General features: G+C 44.7%; 1 pseudogene; it reads right to left on the bottom strand.

Annotated features, from left to right (window-relative positions):
* Positions 1-6,777: 6,777 nt before the first annotated feature.
* Positions 6,778-8,226, bottom strand: LOC131334852 (cytosolic sulfotransferase 12-like; annotated as a pseudogene).
* Between the last annotated feature and the right edge of the window lie 8,086 nt (positions 8,227-16,312).

The following is a 16,312-nucleotide window of genomic DNA, read 5'->3' as shown; positions in this document are numbered from 1 at the left end:
CATATTTTTTTTCTAGACTAGACTACATAGTACTTAAATATATTTATATATGCATAAATGTATATATGTACCTTGTACTAGTGAGAGATGGAGAGATATAGGAGAGATTTGGAGAGTATTTTGACATGATTTTCTTACATCCTACAAGGACATACCTATCATAATTGCCCTTTTATCTATTGGACAATAATTGTTAGGAAAATTTTTATTTCTTGGGTAATAGCAAAGACTTTTGCTATAAATAGCACCCTATCTTTGCCATTTAACTCACACCTTCCAACCTTTCAACTTCTCTCTCTAAAAATTCTTGAGTTCTTACTTTGTTCTTTCTTGTTCTTAGTGTTCTTGAGTTTTTCTTGAAATTCTTCTTAAAACTCATCTAAGGCCGCCACTAAACCACCACGTGACCACCCTTTCGATCCAAAAAGTTTAAGTAGTTTGGTCAAGAACTAGTTTCGAGATAAACCTTTCTCTTTCGAAGTTATCGAAAGCTCACCGTAGGAAGTTACTCCGTCCGACGTACTTACTTTTTCTGTAGCCGTACCTACCGCCAAGAAGAACGGTAGAATGTCCTTACTCTCTAATCCTAAGTATACGTAGAATGACCTTACTTTCTAATCCTAAGTATAAGTAGAATGATCTTACTCTTTAACTCAAAGTATAAAAGTAAAATTGTTTGATGCTTGTATCGTGTGAAATGTATATGACTATGTTGAAAAACTTGATTTATTTTTCAGAAAAACATATATTGTTTTGAACTTTCCTAAAAGAAAGAAAGAACGAATTTTCAAAACATAAACTTGATTGAAAGTATTCGTATTTTGATATTTAAGATGGTTATGAGCATGTATACATAATTACTTGAATTACTTGTTTTAATGTGTGACAAAGCATAAGTGGTTTCCACTCCAAGGGCGTCTGTACATGTGGCGTTAAGCTTTAAGACATGATTTGAGCATGATTAGTAATATTGTAATGACCCGCTCCATCTTTGTACAATATTGTCCGCTTTGGACGCCCAAATCCCATAGACTTCCCAGTAGGTCACCCATCCCTGGACTACTCCAGAATGAGCACGCTTAACTGTAAAGTTTCTATGTGGTTTGACCCGCCCTCATGACTTTAGAAGGCCTTGTACAAATAGGAGAGATCTTTCCTTATAAACCATGACTTGCCCCCTCCCGTCCAGACGGAGCCTGCTTCCTGCAGTACCGCCGGCCACTGGAAAGCGAGGTGTCACAATCTACCCCCTTAGGGATGCAATGTTCTCGTTGCACAAGCCCAGCAACCTCCCCTGGGGTCCGTGGTACTACAGGAAGGCAGGCTCTGTCCGGACGGGAGGGGGCAAGTCATGATTTATAAGGAAAGACCCCTCCTACTTGTACAAGGCCTTTTAAAGCCGTGAGGGCGGGCCAAAGCGCATAGGAACTTCACAGTTAAGTGTGTTCATCCTGGAGTAGTCCAGGGATGGGTGACCTACTGGGAAGTCTATGGTCTTTGGGCATTCAAAGCGGACAATATTGTACAAAGATGGAGCGGGTCGTTACAAATGGTATCAGAGCCCCGCCCTGGGCAAAGTGGTGAGTAAGATGCGCTCTGCTACCATGGACCCCAGGGGAGGTTGCTGGGCCTGTGCAACGAGGACGTTGCATCCCTAAGGGGGGTAGATTGTGACACCCCGCTTTCCGATGGCCGGCGGTACTGCAAGATGACAGGCTTCGTCCGAACGGGAGGGGGCAAGTCATGGTTTATAAAGAAAGATCTCTCCTACTTGTACAAGGCCTTTTAAAGCCGTGAAGGCTGGCCAAAGCGCATAGGAACTTCACAATTAAGCGTGCTCATCTTGGTGTAGTCCAGGGATGGGTGACCTACTGGGAAGTCTATGGGTTTTGGGCGTCCAAAGCGGACAATATTATATAAATATGGAGCGGGTCATTACAAATATGAAGTTGAATGATCTTGCTAGTTTAATTTCAAGATTACAATGAATAATTTATGATTACTTTTGTGAAAAGTCCTACCACAGTGTCTATGCATGAAAATGAGACACAAAAATCGAGAAAGTTAGAAACATGACACCTAGGGTGTCGTTAAGGAAAATACATGTTTTGATACCGCAATGTGGCCGGACGTGGTTGCCCATTGTGTGTAAGAATTTTAAAAACTGCAATGTGGCCGGACTTGGTAGCCCATTGTGTGGTGTGTGTTGCCATGGGACCGGACGTGGTAGTCTCATTGGATGTAATTTAATATTTGTGAAAATCGCAATGTGGCCGGACGTGGTAGCCCATTATGAAGATTGCCAATGGGGCCGGACGTGGTAGCTTCATTGGTAATGTGGCTTGGTTATCCGCGGAGAGGAACCCGGTGCGGCGGAACAATTGTGAGAACTCTAGAGACCGGCGCGGCGGAACCGAGATTGGGTGTGTTAAAAACGATTTTGGAAATGTTGATTTGGTAAATGAAAGGTGAAACCAATGACACAGTCTATGAAATGTTGCGTAGGAAAAACTCAGAAAATCAAGGACACCAATGTTAGTTTGGATAAGTGAATGTGGATGCGACATTGTTAGTTGTTTTGTCGAATATGCATATATTATGTGAAAATCGTTAATTTTATGATCTATTGTTTGTAAGTTAAGAGTTAGTGGATATAAATTATTCTATTGAGCTTTTGTAGCTTACGGTGTTATTTTTGGTGACCTTGATATATTATATTGGTGGCGACGCTGGTATAATGTGTCAAACCTTATACATGAACATGGTGAACTCTACACCTTGGAAGCTTATGGAACCGAAGAGCTGGCTAGGATGGAAGAGCAGGCGAAGCTGTAGTTAGGAACCTTAGTTCCCTCCCTTTGTGTAATTATGGGGGTTATGATGTAATAATGAGCCAAACTCTATTTAGATATTCAATAAAATTGTCTATTTAGCATTTCCAAAATTCAGGACATTACAAAACCAGCTCCCAATCACTTGAACCACCATTCCACTGGAAAACCCATCAATATCACTACTAGATATTGATGGGCTCCCAATACAAGCTCCCTACCATGGCTCCCAACACATTTGCCAAATTTAGGTAGTATTATAGCTAGCTCTAAGTGGGATCCCAATTCTTTTTATTTTATTTTTTTTATTGTGAAAATTGCATTATAGCCGTTTTAATGGGTCCCATTTTTATAAAACTACTATGTAACGCCCCAAAAATTCGGAGACATTAAAAATAATAATGAAAAGATTATTTTCACAAAAGAAATTCAAAGATTTACTGCGTCACCATTTCAAAAGCAAATGTCATTATATCACAACCGTTTTGAATAAATCAACATATTACAATTTTCAAATAAACTTAGAAGCTTCCAAAATAAAATCGACTTAAATTAATCAGAGTGACTATGCGCACGGAAACCAAGGTTTTCAGCTTCTTCCTCGATAGGATTGAACTCTTCCGAATCGTACGACACTTCTGTTCTATCTTTGGTACCTGACGTTCGAGTTACCAGGGCAACATAGTACCGTGAGCGATGACGCTCAATAGCCAAAACCCACCCGAACCCATAACTTACAAGCAATAGGAGTATAATTGGTACACATTAAAAATAACATTAAAAGAGGGCAATCAACTTTTCTTTCATTACTATCCTTTAACCTATGTGAGATCTCGAATCTTATCCACAGATCCGTTCCTACCCATTACCTCCGGCGTAAGGCACTGATGTGATCCGACTCCCCTTTTCCAGATCCGGATGAAAAATACCTAAGTTATATACCCGGTATCCCCTCCGTGACCATAAGTTCGGAAAAAACTTTCCGGGTGCGCACGCGAGCACACTCCGTCCCGGTTTGTGACACAAGCACAATACCATCCTTATGTCTCGTCCCAAACATCCGAGAGCCGATCACCACCATGCCGTACCCAGCGTTCGTAAATCCATACTTTCAACAAATCACCACCAATCATTCATCAATAATACAACACCACGGGTTCCAAACCAGGATTGCCCGGAATCCAAAATCACATCCTCTCACATTATCCATTAAACCTACTTTCACGTCTAATATGTTAAATCCGTACATCGCAACCAACCCCGGGAACCTATTTGTCCAATCTATCAGTACAATAACATTTCACAAATTCAACATTATCATGATACAGGCTAACATGCTAATAATGTTCAATCGAGCGATAAAATTTATTTCGCTATAGAATTAATCATGCCACAGAAATAATCTAGCTATACAACTAACAATGCCAAAAAGAATAATCATGTGATGCCACAACAATGCCATAACATAATCATGCGATACAACTAATATTGCCATAAAAATAATCATGCGATAAAATTTATCTTGCGAGAAAAATAATTTAAGCGGTTCCTTTATTTTCTCTTTTCTTTATCAAAACTAAAGTCTACATTTATTCTTAATCGTCGTGGAGTATTGTCGGTACTAAAATAATTCAGGATCACAATAAAAACTAGGATTTAACCAAAACTAGTTAACTTGGGGTTTACAGTATTAGCCTTTAAGACTCAAGGGTTGGATTTATAAGCTAATAAACTTGAGGGACCAAACTGTAATTTATCTAAAACAATTTTTATGTAACAAAAACAGTAGCCATGGTCAACGGAGGCAGCGGCCAGGGATTTCGGAAAATCCAGCGGTTTCGGCCGGGTTACGATCAGCGGCGTCGGGTTCGATTATTTTCATACCAAAACACGAAACAATCAATACGGAACATAGAATATATTTAGGGAGGTGAGTTCGGACTACCTCTCGTCCGACGAACGGTTTTTCGGAGAGATTCGGTGGCAGGTCGAAGCGGCAGCGGAGCTCGGATGTGCCGATACGGACTGGTTTTCAATGCGTTTTCCGGAGCTGTTCAGGAACTAACATGCAGCAGGTTTCAGGGGCGGGAAAGGGCTATTTTTGTGGCTGTTTGGGACCGGCTTTGGGAGCAGATTTTCCGGGTTGTTTCGGAGCCGATCCAAGGTGGGTACGGGGTTGCTTCGGGGCTGATTTCTGGACTGAAATGGGGCTGGTTTTGTGACTGGTTCGGTGGTGGTTAATGGGTGTTTGAATGGTGGAATGATGGATGAAGATGGTGGCTCCGGCGGTGGTGATGACTGCTTCGGTGGTGAGAGAATGTATGGCGATGGAGGTGGTTCCGACTGGTGGAGGAGGTGTTGGGTTGCGGCTGCCGGTGGAGATGGTGGAGTGGCGCGGTCCACGGTGGTGCCTCTCTCTTTCTTACAGTGCCGAATGGGGAAGGATTTTGGCTGTCTGGGAAAAAAATGAAATGGAGGAAGGGTATTAAAATGGGTTGAGTTTTGCACGGGGCTAATACCCAATGGTTAAAAATGTGCTGTCAACACTAGAGGAAAATAGGGAGGGAAAAGGGGATTTGGTCTCTCCTCTCTCCGCCGAATATTTTGAAGGAAAAGGTGAGGGTTTGTTCCGGAACAACACACGCACACACTACTAAAATTACTCGCTGAACACACGCGCACACAATCAATTACAAAATAAAATTTGGTGTGACGACATAAATAATTTTTCGCATTAAATAAACTAACGGGCAAAATAATATTTTATTTTGAAAATTATTATTATTTATTAAAAAATACCGGGTCTCTACGTACTATTTGCCAGATTGGGAGTGCTCATGCTAGCCCATTGAGTATACACATGCTCCCTAAACTAACAAGCTCTTAGGAGTGAGAATTGGGCCCCAAAAATTAAGGCTTATGTGTACACTTTCGGATTCAATTTAATTAGGAGCCATTTTTAGGCAGTGCACTTGAGATGCTCATGTGTCGGATGTGTGGCTACTCAGGACGGAATTAGAGTAGAGTGCTAACTGTGCTATACACACCTTGCCAAGAACCTTTTCAAGAATCCGGTATTGCATGCCGGAACAAAACATACTAATTTGTGCTACCATTTCATTCGCTCATTTTGGAGGGTGGAGAGTTGTTACTTGTTATTTACCCCCAAAAAAAATAATTTGTTACTTGTTACTTAATTAAGAAGATTTTGGGGAGCAAAATTCTAGCAAATAGAGTCTAACAATATTTCTAAACCAACTGTTGAGACTGATAACAGATTGGCCAAATACTGTTAACGTTTATAGTTGTTTTAATTTTGGTCAGAATTTGAAACCAAATGATTTTGGCACTGTAAGATGATTTGTGGTATGTACGTACACTTCTTGGGGCCATGCTATTTGTTTTATGATTTGGAATTCCAAAGAGAGGAGTTGCGGGTTTTTTTTTGAAAGGCGAAAACATTTCATTAATCTTGAAGTTGTTGTTGTTGGATATTTATGTTTCAAATCCTAATTGCTTAGGCTTTCACTCCCATTTCTTCAATCCCTGAAGCTTAATATAACTTGGAATTAAATCGTAAGAATTAAAAGTGATTCAATTTTCAGCAATTGCACTTAATGATTATTTTTTTGATAAAAGATTGGAAGCTCAATCATACTGGTAGAATTGGTTTGAGTGGGCACGTATATCAAATAGTCGATGTGCGCCACGAGCAAGCTGGCCTGGATGCATGAATTATCCAAAAAAAATAATAATGGCATTTGCGACAATAGTGAGCTACAATGTTTTTTAAGAGAATCTCAAAAATCACAATACCATATTTCATCGAGTGAGATGTGCCGATCAAAATTAAACGATCTTTTAAAGCATATGCAAGATTAGAAATTCGGTTTTGATTAAACAAAAGAAAATTTCTAATTGCAAATTTTGCCTGGCAAACTTGAAGTACCAAATGTTAATCGTAAATTTCTTCCGGCAAATCAATTACTACATTCATAATATGCTAGGAATAAATACAAACAACCACCCCACGAACAACAAATTCCCACTAATTATGGGGAGAGAGAGATCCCTAACAATTCCAACATGAGAACAAGAAATTCTCACTTACCATAGGGAGAGGTATTGCTAACAACGACCTCGAGATCGAACAAGAAATTCCTCACTTATTATCGGGAGAGATATCACGCAAACAACAATAAGAACGAGAGATTCTCGCTTACTATATCACACAAACAACAGCAACAATCAGCACGCGAGAACAAGAGATTCTCGCTTATCACTTGCCATAGCAACGTATAATCATATACTAGTAATACTACTAGTCAAAATATGCCAGGTAATTTTTCATTGGTAATCTGGTCTAGCCTCTCGACCATTTGAGGAGTAAGATAATTCCTCCAATCACCAACTTCACCTTTTCTAAAGAACGAGTCATTTTTTAAATCTGTAATGCGTGAACCATTTTTGTTCACCTCCAAGTTCCTCAACTTATCGAAACTGCAAAGTTCTATAATTTCCTCCACAACCCGCTCCCTCTCCTCTTCCATCGAGAAAGGTTGCCCCAAAAATTCTGCCAATCTTTTCACCTTCACAAATGTATCTCTCTTCATTTCCTCGTAAGTTATGAAGAAAAATCTCTCGGGACACTCCAGGCTAGCCTTCGAATACCCTTGCACGTGATCCCAGAATGGCCCACATCCAGAAATCCCTCTAGAAAACAACTCAACTGCCTCTTCCACAGAGACGGGTGGAAACTCCTTGGATCTCATCTTGGCCAGAAAGTACAACATGGATATTAGCACGTCTTTAGGATCCCGACAAACATAGACTATTTTACAACCAGAATCGATAATAGACTTAGGCAACGACGTGTAAGAAATGTGGGTTGCGAATATACGCGGAGAGGGTAAGTTGTCAACATCCGCAACCGGAGGTTTCAGAAAAAGCAGAAACTCAAAGAAGGGAACACAATCGTGTGGGTTGGTAGTAAGAAGAGGATGGGTAGAATTGGTGTAGCAAGTTCTCTTCATGATGGCAAAAATTATGGTTTTGAACCATGTGGTGCCCGATTTAGGTGTTGAGATCAACAAAACATCGTCGGACGAGCCTGGAAATGTTCCTGAGCAAACATGACGCCTGCCAACCCTAGCGTGGGTTTGTGCCAGAAGCCCTCGTACAGGCACAATTCCTCAGCTATCCCTTTCTCCTTTGGAAGGGTCGAGATTATCTCTCTATATCTCTGGTAGCTTCTCTCAACCATTTTTATGCTTTCATGATCCCTCTCTTCTTTGTTGAATTTGTTCAAGGATGAACGAGGAATAGAGGCTGCCATAGGCTTCTTCTACAAAACTTGGCTCTGATAAGGAGATTTGGAATTAGAAGAAAGTGCTACCTCGGCTTTGTGAAAAATTCGAAAGCCCAACACATTTCATTTATAGTAGCAGCTAGAAAGTTCAATGGTACCATATTGATTCAATTGGGCCCATATAATGTCCATCAATTTAATGTTTTGTCTCCACCCTTAACCTTTTGTTAGGGGACAAACTTTTTTTGTTTTTCAAAACCATATACTCCATCCCCTCTACAATTTTGCATGCTAGTTTCAATAATTTATATCTCTCGATGCATATTATTTTTAAAATCATTGTCTTATAAAAATAATTAAGATCTATCAAACAAAATCCGTGAAAAAAAATCAAACAAGATCCATATTGCATATTTTTAGCAATATACATTGAAAAATATAGGCAATTGAAAATAACACTCAAAGGAGGACTACCGACCATTAAATAAATAAGATAAGTATATTACTTATAGGACAATTTTTGAAATTTAGATTGTTGATTATAGAGATAGACGGCTCGAATCGCGCACTACACCTTTGTAGTACACCTCTATGCATTATAGAATCCCGGGGTCCGACTTGTATATCCAAAATTCCAAAACGAACTGGTCTTGAAACCCCGCGAAATTGACGGTTGAGATGGACGATCGGGCCCGATACATGATAGTAGTACGCTGGGAAAATAGCTATCCTGTAACCACGTGGTCGGAGTAAATGCCGCTGTCTCAGGCTGGTATGGGGTTTTAGAGCAAGTACATCAGATGAGCTATATCCACAAAATTATGTAAAATAGAGAAGTAAACCCCAAAAACTCCAGTGTAATAGACTAGCAAAACACAAATGTATAATACATTTCTTCCGATGGGCATATAAAAATAGCTAAACACAATTCACCATCTATACATTTTTTATTATTTTCCTAGCAATTCTATCTGTCCCTCTCTCTTTTGCCTTTTCTCTCTCTCCTATCATATGGGGTAATTTATAATATGTTAATGAAATAGAGAAGATTATGAAGGGTATTGGTGTAGCATGAAAGTTAAAAGGAGCTAGAAAAATACAACTTGACACTGTTTAATGATTAGTTTTCCTATCCATTCGTGTACTTGTTTATGCAGCAGTTGGGAAAGAAAGAAGTGGGGCCCTGGCATTGAGGTAACAAGACCACGTTTTTTTTTGATCTGTGGGACATGGGACACAATCCTAGGGCTGCAAACGAGTCGAGCCGAGCCAAGTTTTACGGTGTTCAAGCTTGTTTATTAAGTTTTTAACGAACACAAGCTCGAGTTCAGTAAAAACTTAATGAGTCGAGCTCGAGCCGAGCAGGCCTTGGCTTGAATCGAGCTCGAGCTTATTCACGAGCCTTAACGAACCAACGAAAAATGTATATGTAGCAGACCGAACATGAAACTTTACTGTGGTACGGACCGAGCTTAGTTCGTGTCAATCAGAAACCTTGTGCACGGCTCCCGACCCTGTTCTTCATCGCCACCCCCACTTGCCACAGGCTCGTCGGATTACGAGCCCGTGCTCGGCCACTCCCTTGCAGCGTACCCTCTCCCATCGATCACGTGCCAGGGTCGGCAGGATCGTGCTCGGCCACCCACGGAGCACTGCTGCTGCCGACCACGGCTGGCTGCTGAGTTGCGCTTTTTCCTATATGCAAAAGCGGATATAACAGAAGATGATCATGGGCGCACATGGGTGTGCCAGCTCAACCCCAAAAGCGGTTACCAGTTCTATTTGATGACGTCACGGTAACGTCGCCTGGCACGTGCCCGTGCTTGGAGAGCAAGTCAGGGAGCTCTATAAATACCAAAGGATAACGCCCTTAGAAAGGTACCCACTCATATACGCAACTACCCACTCAAACCCTAGTTTCTTCCCTTTCTTCCTGCACATACTCATCCTCTCGCCGGAGGGCCTTGCCGGGCAACCCCCGGCCAGGTCTTAGTTGTGCGCTCCATGTGCAGGCTAGGAGAAGAAGTCTCAATAACCATCAAGCCACCAGCGGAGGAAAAGATCGAGGATCACGGGCCACACAATTGGTGAACCCGACGTGAAACGCTTTTGATTCAAACGGCTCTCACATCCTCCAAATCCCTTCACACTTCCGTGAAACAACGACCAAACCACTCACAATGGGCGGAGATTAGATGGATGTAGCCATCTCAGGGACCAAAGACGCTAGCGGAAATGTCATCCCCACAACACCCCATGAGAGGCACATGTCCATGTCCCTAGCCCTAGGATCTGGTCTCTCACCAGTCGCGGACGATGTAACGGCGGCCTACATCCATGTACTACAGCGTCGCGACGACGAACGCGACAATGAGCTGGCCGCGTTAAGGGCAGAGGTGGCCCAAATGAAGCAACACATGCAGCAAGATGCTACCCCTACCGCATCAAGATCTGGCGGGGGTAGGAGAAGACAAACACCACCTCCACCACCACCACAAGGGCGTCAGAACGAGGGAGGCCAACGCGGATCCGTAAAAGATCGCCTAGGCTTCATCCCGGCACCGGGCGACGCCAGGGAAATAATCCTCTACAAGCAACCCACCGCATCTAGAACACACCGTTCTGAAAGCCATCACGAGCGGACCAGGACGAGGGATACCGAGTCATTTACAAGTACGTACTCCACTGGTCGTGCGGAGTTCTCTCGCACCATAGCCGAGATTCCACACGGACCAGACCCCGTGTCTCTGAACGTTTAGGGAACATTCCGCCTGAAAACCTTAACGAAGAACACCATGCACAGCGAAACGGGAAGGCCGTACGCACCGAGGGTGTGAACGAAGACCATAGAACCCGCCGTAACAAGGACAAAACTGTCGACGGCCCATGCCGAACAACGACGGACCTGCGAGACAAGCTTCGGCGCAGGGACGCCGAGAAGGCGTTAGCAAAGGAGAACCAGGAAAGAGTTTCAAAGAGAACAAAAACGGACAAGCACGGCAAACCGCCGCGTCCAGGATTTGAAAGACAACTAAAGGACCTCGGCGTCTCTCCCTTCACCTCCCACATCATCAACACATCGCCGGAATCAACTTTCCATCTGCCCAAATTCACGAAGTTCGACCCAGTGACCTGCGAGGCCTACACTCACCTAATCCACTTCTGGCAGACCATTGAGCTCTGCACACTAAAGGATGAAGTAAAATGTAAGGCGTTCCCGTCCAGCCTCGGCTCCCCAGGACTCCAGTGGTTCAACAAGTTGCCCGTTGGATCCATAAGGAACCTGGCCGACCTTGAACGTGCCTTCAACACACGCTTCATCACGAGCAACAAAACGGCTAAAGAGCCTGAGTCCTTATCTCAAATGAGGAAACTCCCATCCGAAACTCTCAGACAATATGCCGAGCGCTATTGGCAGCTGTTCAACGAAATTCCAGGAATCGATGAATATTGGGCCGCGTGCACTTTCAAAAACGGTTTGGAAACTGGCAGCAAGATCCTAGATGAACTCGCCATCCGCCCACCACACAGCATGGGAGAATTGATGCGCGTCGTGGAGAGATGCTATGCTCTTGAAGAGTTTTATGCGAACCGGGTGGCCCAGGGAATCCCAAGCTTGACAACGTCCTTCACCTCGGCCACACCCCAACTGCCGGCATCAGTAATCACCCAGCACTCGCAATCCAAGAAGCAGGTACACAACATCAAAGAAGGGAAGAAACGCCAGCCAAAAGAGCACGACTATGTGGCCGAAACCACCCATTTCAAAGAACCCATTTGGTCCTTCCTAAAAGAAATCATGAGGCAACCAGGGTTCGAGTGGCCGTAAGGCAAGCTCGGCACGGACAACGGCCAAGCGGATCAGAACCTAAGGAAAAAGTGTTCTTACCACAACGAGCTCGGCCACTACACAACTGCCTGCGCACCATACAAAGCCCTCCTAGAAAAACTAGCAACTCAAGGTCACCTCGATCAATACATCGATCGATCAAAAATGCCCGCCCGGTAGACAAATCCCAAGCCCAACGAACAGCGTCCACTGATACACGTCATCCACGGTCCAGTGACGAAGGCATCCGAAACCGCCCTTCAGGCCGACATCGATCACGCCTCAACATCCAAACAGATACTCTCAGTTGGTTGCGGATCCAAGCGTCAACGACCACAGGACGTACCCAAGTGGACGATAAGTTTTACTGAGCGTGACCTTGAACATGTTCAAACTCCACATTCGGACGCCCTCGTCATCACCATCCAAATCGGCGTCCACGACGTAAAGCGCGTCCTCATCGATCAAGGAAGTTCAGCAGAGGTCATGTATTACGACCTTTTCAAGAAGTTGGATCTACCAGAGTCAGCCCTACAACCTACCGAAGTACCCCTCATCGGCTTCAACGGTGCACCTGTCTGGCCACTTGGCCGAATCTTCCTCCCAGTCGTCGTCGGCTCAAAAACTCTGACCGTCGAATTCATCGTCGTCAACGTACCAAGCCCATACAACGCCATCCTTGGCCGAACTTAGCTCCACGGAATGCAAGCCATTGCTTCTACCTACCACCAGGTCGTCCGCTTCATCGGCGCCACAGGAAGACAGGAAGATTTGCGAGGTGACCAAGTAGCCTCCAAAAAATGCTACGTCTCTGTCGTCCACAACTCCGCCAAAGCCAAACAAGTACAATGGGTTGAAGTCCCTGACATGGTCGTAATCGATGACGTCGGCCAGCAAGCCGAAGACAAAGCAGAGGAAGACCTCGTCCAAATGCCAATCAACGAGGATGGCTCTCGATTCTTCCTCATCAGCTCTTCCATCAGTGAGGTTGACCGCGAAGAAATGTTCCAATACCTCAAGAAAAATATAGAAGTCTTTGCTTGGACCCCCAACGAAATGCCGGGGGTCGATCCCAATTTCATCAGTCACTCCCTCAACATCAAGAAAGACGCTAAACCTGTCATCCAGAAGGCATGGCGTTCTGCAGCCGAACACGCTGACGCCGTCATCGAAGAGGTCAAACGTCTGCTGGAGGCCAATGTAATCCAAGAAGTACAATACCCGACGTGGCTATCCAACACTGTGGTCATTAAAAAGAAAAACAGCAAATGGCGAGTTTGCATGGATTATACCAATCTCAACGAAGCTTGTCCAAAGGATTGGTTCCCACTGCCGAAGATTGATCAACTTATGGACGCAACGGCAGGCCATGGTCGGCTAAGCTTTCTGGACGCCTACCGTGGCTACCACCAAATTGCCATGGACTTCGATGACATGGAGAAAACTGCTTTCATCACGCCATATGGCATCTTTTGCTACCGCGTCATGCCCTTTGGACTCAAGAATTCAGGGGCAACGTTCAACAGAGCAATATTCAAGATGTTAGAAGAACAAATTAGCCACACCGTGGAGGCTTACATTGATGACCTGGTCATCAAAAGCAAGAAGGAATCCAACCACCTGCGAGACTTGGCCGAAGTTTTTGAAATCCTCAAGCTACACAAGCTATGGCTGAATCCCGAAAAATGCGCGTTCGGGGTGAGCGCTGGGAAATTCCTCGGACACCTGGTCACACGAAGAGGTATTGAGGCCGACCCCAACCAAATCAAGGCTGTTAAAGATTTGCGCCCACCAAGGACAATCAAGGAAGTACAAAGGCTGACTGGAATGGCAGCGGCTTTAAACCGATTTATCAGCAAATCTTTAGACAAGTGCCACGCATTCTTCCACGCTTTGAAGGGAAGAAGCCGACGCAGCTTCGAGTGGACTTCAGATTGCGACGCCGCTTTAGTCGAACTCAAAGAATACTTAAATTCAGCCCCACTAATGGTGAAACCTAAGGAGTTTGAAACCTTATATCTCTATCTCGCCGTGTCCGTCCACGCAACCAGTTCTGCACTCGTGCGGCGGGATGGCGCCATTGACATGCCAATTTACTTCACAAGCAAAACGCTTCTTCCAGCTCAAACTCGCTACCTGTCACTTGAAAAATTAGCCCTTGCTCTCGTTTCAGCGGCCAGGAAACTTCTGCCCTACTTCCAATCACACCCCATCGTCGTCTTAACTGAACACCCCTTAAAGCTCTATTTCGGAAGGCAGACCTCTCCAACCGGGTATCAAAGTGGTTTGTCGAACTTGCGAACTTCAACATCAGCTTTGAGCCACGAACGACAGTTAAGGGCCAGGTGTTGGCCGACTTCATAGCAGAACTCACTCTAGCAGACACAGTGGCACTCAATGCTCCAACACCACGGGACATTGCCGAACGTAGCTCCATGCCCATGCCATGGCACCTTTTTCAAGGAGATACTTGGCGACTTAACGTCGACGGGGCTTCCAACAGCAACGGAGCCGGAGCCGGGGTAGTCTTGGTCTCACCTTGGGGAACACTTCATGAAAGCTCCATCACGATCGACTTCCCAGCCACCAACAATGAAGCTGAATATGAAGCCCTCCTCGCTGGCTTACGCTCCGCCGTCGCGATGAAAGTCACCAACCTCGTTGTCTACTGCGACTCCCAACTCATCGTTAACCAAGTACTCGATGACTATAAAGCTCGGGACCCTCAAATGTTGAAATACCAAGCCACGACAGCTGAGCTCATCTCTCAGTTTCGCAATTTCAGCATCGCACAGATCAACCGCGAGCACAACGCACACGCGGACGCACTTGCAGGCCTCGCATCGGCATCCACAGCCTCAGAATTCAGAACCATCAACTTCAGCAGCATTGGCCGCCCGTCTTTTGAGCCTACTCCAGAGGTACTCAATGTTGAACTCGGTCCCAGCTGGATGGATGAGATAGCTGTGTTCCTAAAGCACGACACCCTGCCCACAGACAAGAAGGAGGCTTACCGTGTGAGAAACAAGGCCGCTTACTACTGGCTTTCTGAAAGCGGCCAATTATACAGGAAATCCATCTCCGGATCGTATCTCCTTGTTGTCCACCCCACCCAAGTGCCTGAGATTCTGACAGAACTTCATTCAGGTAGCTGCGGCTGCCACTTTGGCGGCCGCTCCCTTTGTCAACGTGTCATGAGCCAAGGCTACTTCTGGAAGAACATGAAGAAAGACTGCAAAGAAGTTGTCAGCAAATGCCGACCGTGCCAGCTGTTTTCACCTATCCCGAAACAGCCTGCCCAAAACCTTTCCCCAATCACCAGTCCCTGGCCCTTTGCCCAATGGGGGCTTGATATCATGGGAAAGCTGCTAATGGCTCCTGGAGGCTTCAAGTTTTTGATTACCGCAACGGACTACTTCTCCAAATGGGTTGAAGCTGAACCCCTCACAACAACAACTGAGGCTGATGGTCAAAGATTTGTATGGCGAAACATTGTTACCAGGTTCGGCGTCCCATACGCCATTGTCTTTGACAACGAAACTCAGTTCGTCGGCAAAGACCTCACCAACCTTTGTGCCGAGTTTGGGATTCGCTTCTTCAACTCCACACCAGCCTACCCCCAGGGAAATGGCCAAGCAGAGGCCACAAACAAAACAGTCTGCACTGGCATCAAGCGTCGGCTGAATTCCAAAAGAGGAAAATGGGCTGAAGAATTGCCACACGTTCTATGGGCCTACCGGTCTACACCAAGACGTTCAACGGGCCAGACACCATTTTCAATGGCGTTCGGCATGGAAGTCATGATCCTGTTGGAGTCCAAGTTTCCAACTCTCAGAACAGAAACATTTGATTCCAAAACAAACGACGACGCTATGGCACAAGAGCTGATTTTGACAGAAGAGAAGCGTGATGACGCTCGCCTGCACCTCGCAGAATACCAGCAGTAGGTGGCCAAGGAATACAACCGCAGCGTGTGAGTCAAAAAGTTCAAGCCAAACGATTTCGTTTGGCGAAAAGTTGTACAAGCCAGCAAGAAAACAAAATTCAAGCCCAACTGGGAGGGACCTTTTCGTATCGTCAAGATTGCTGGTGAAGGTGCCTACGTGCTGGAGGACATGAATGGAAAAGTTCTAACTAACCCATGGAATGCACAGAACCACAAGAAGGCATACATGTAGCTGAAATCCCAACAGTGTGCCTCATGTTCGGCCACTGCCTATCCTATTTTTCTTTATTGGCTTCGGCCCAAGTCTTTACATTTCAACCTGTACTTCATGTTTTATGGAATCAAAGAAATTTTATCTGGCAGTTGTCATTTGCAAATTCATTTTCTTTATATTTTAC

This window comes from Rhododendron vialii, chromosome 1a (assembly GCF_030253575.1).
Source record: "Rhododendron vialii isolate Sample 1 chromosome 1a, ASM3025357v1".
Classification (NCBI taxonomy): Eukaryota; Viridiplantae; Streptophyta; class Magnoliopsida; order Ericales; family Ericaceae; genus Rhododendron; species Rhododendron vialii.
This window is presented reverse-complemented; position numbering and strand designations above follow the sequence as displayed.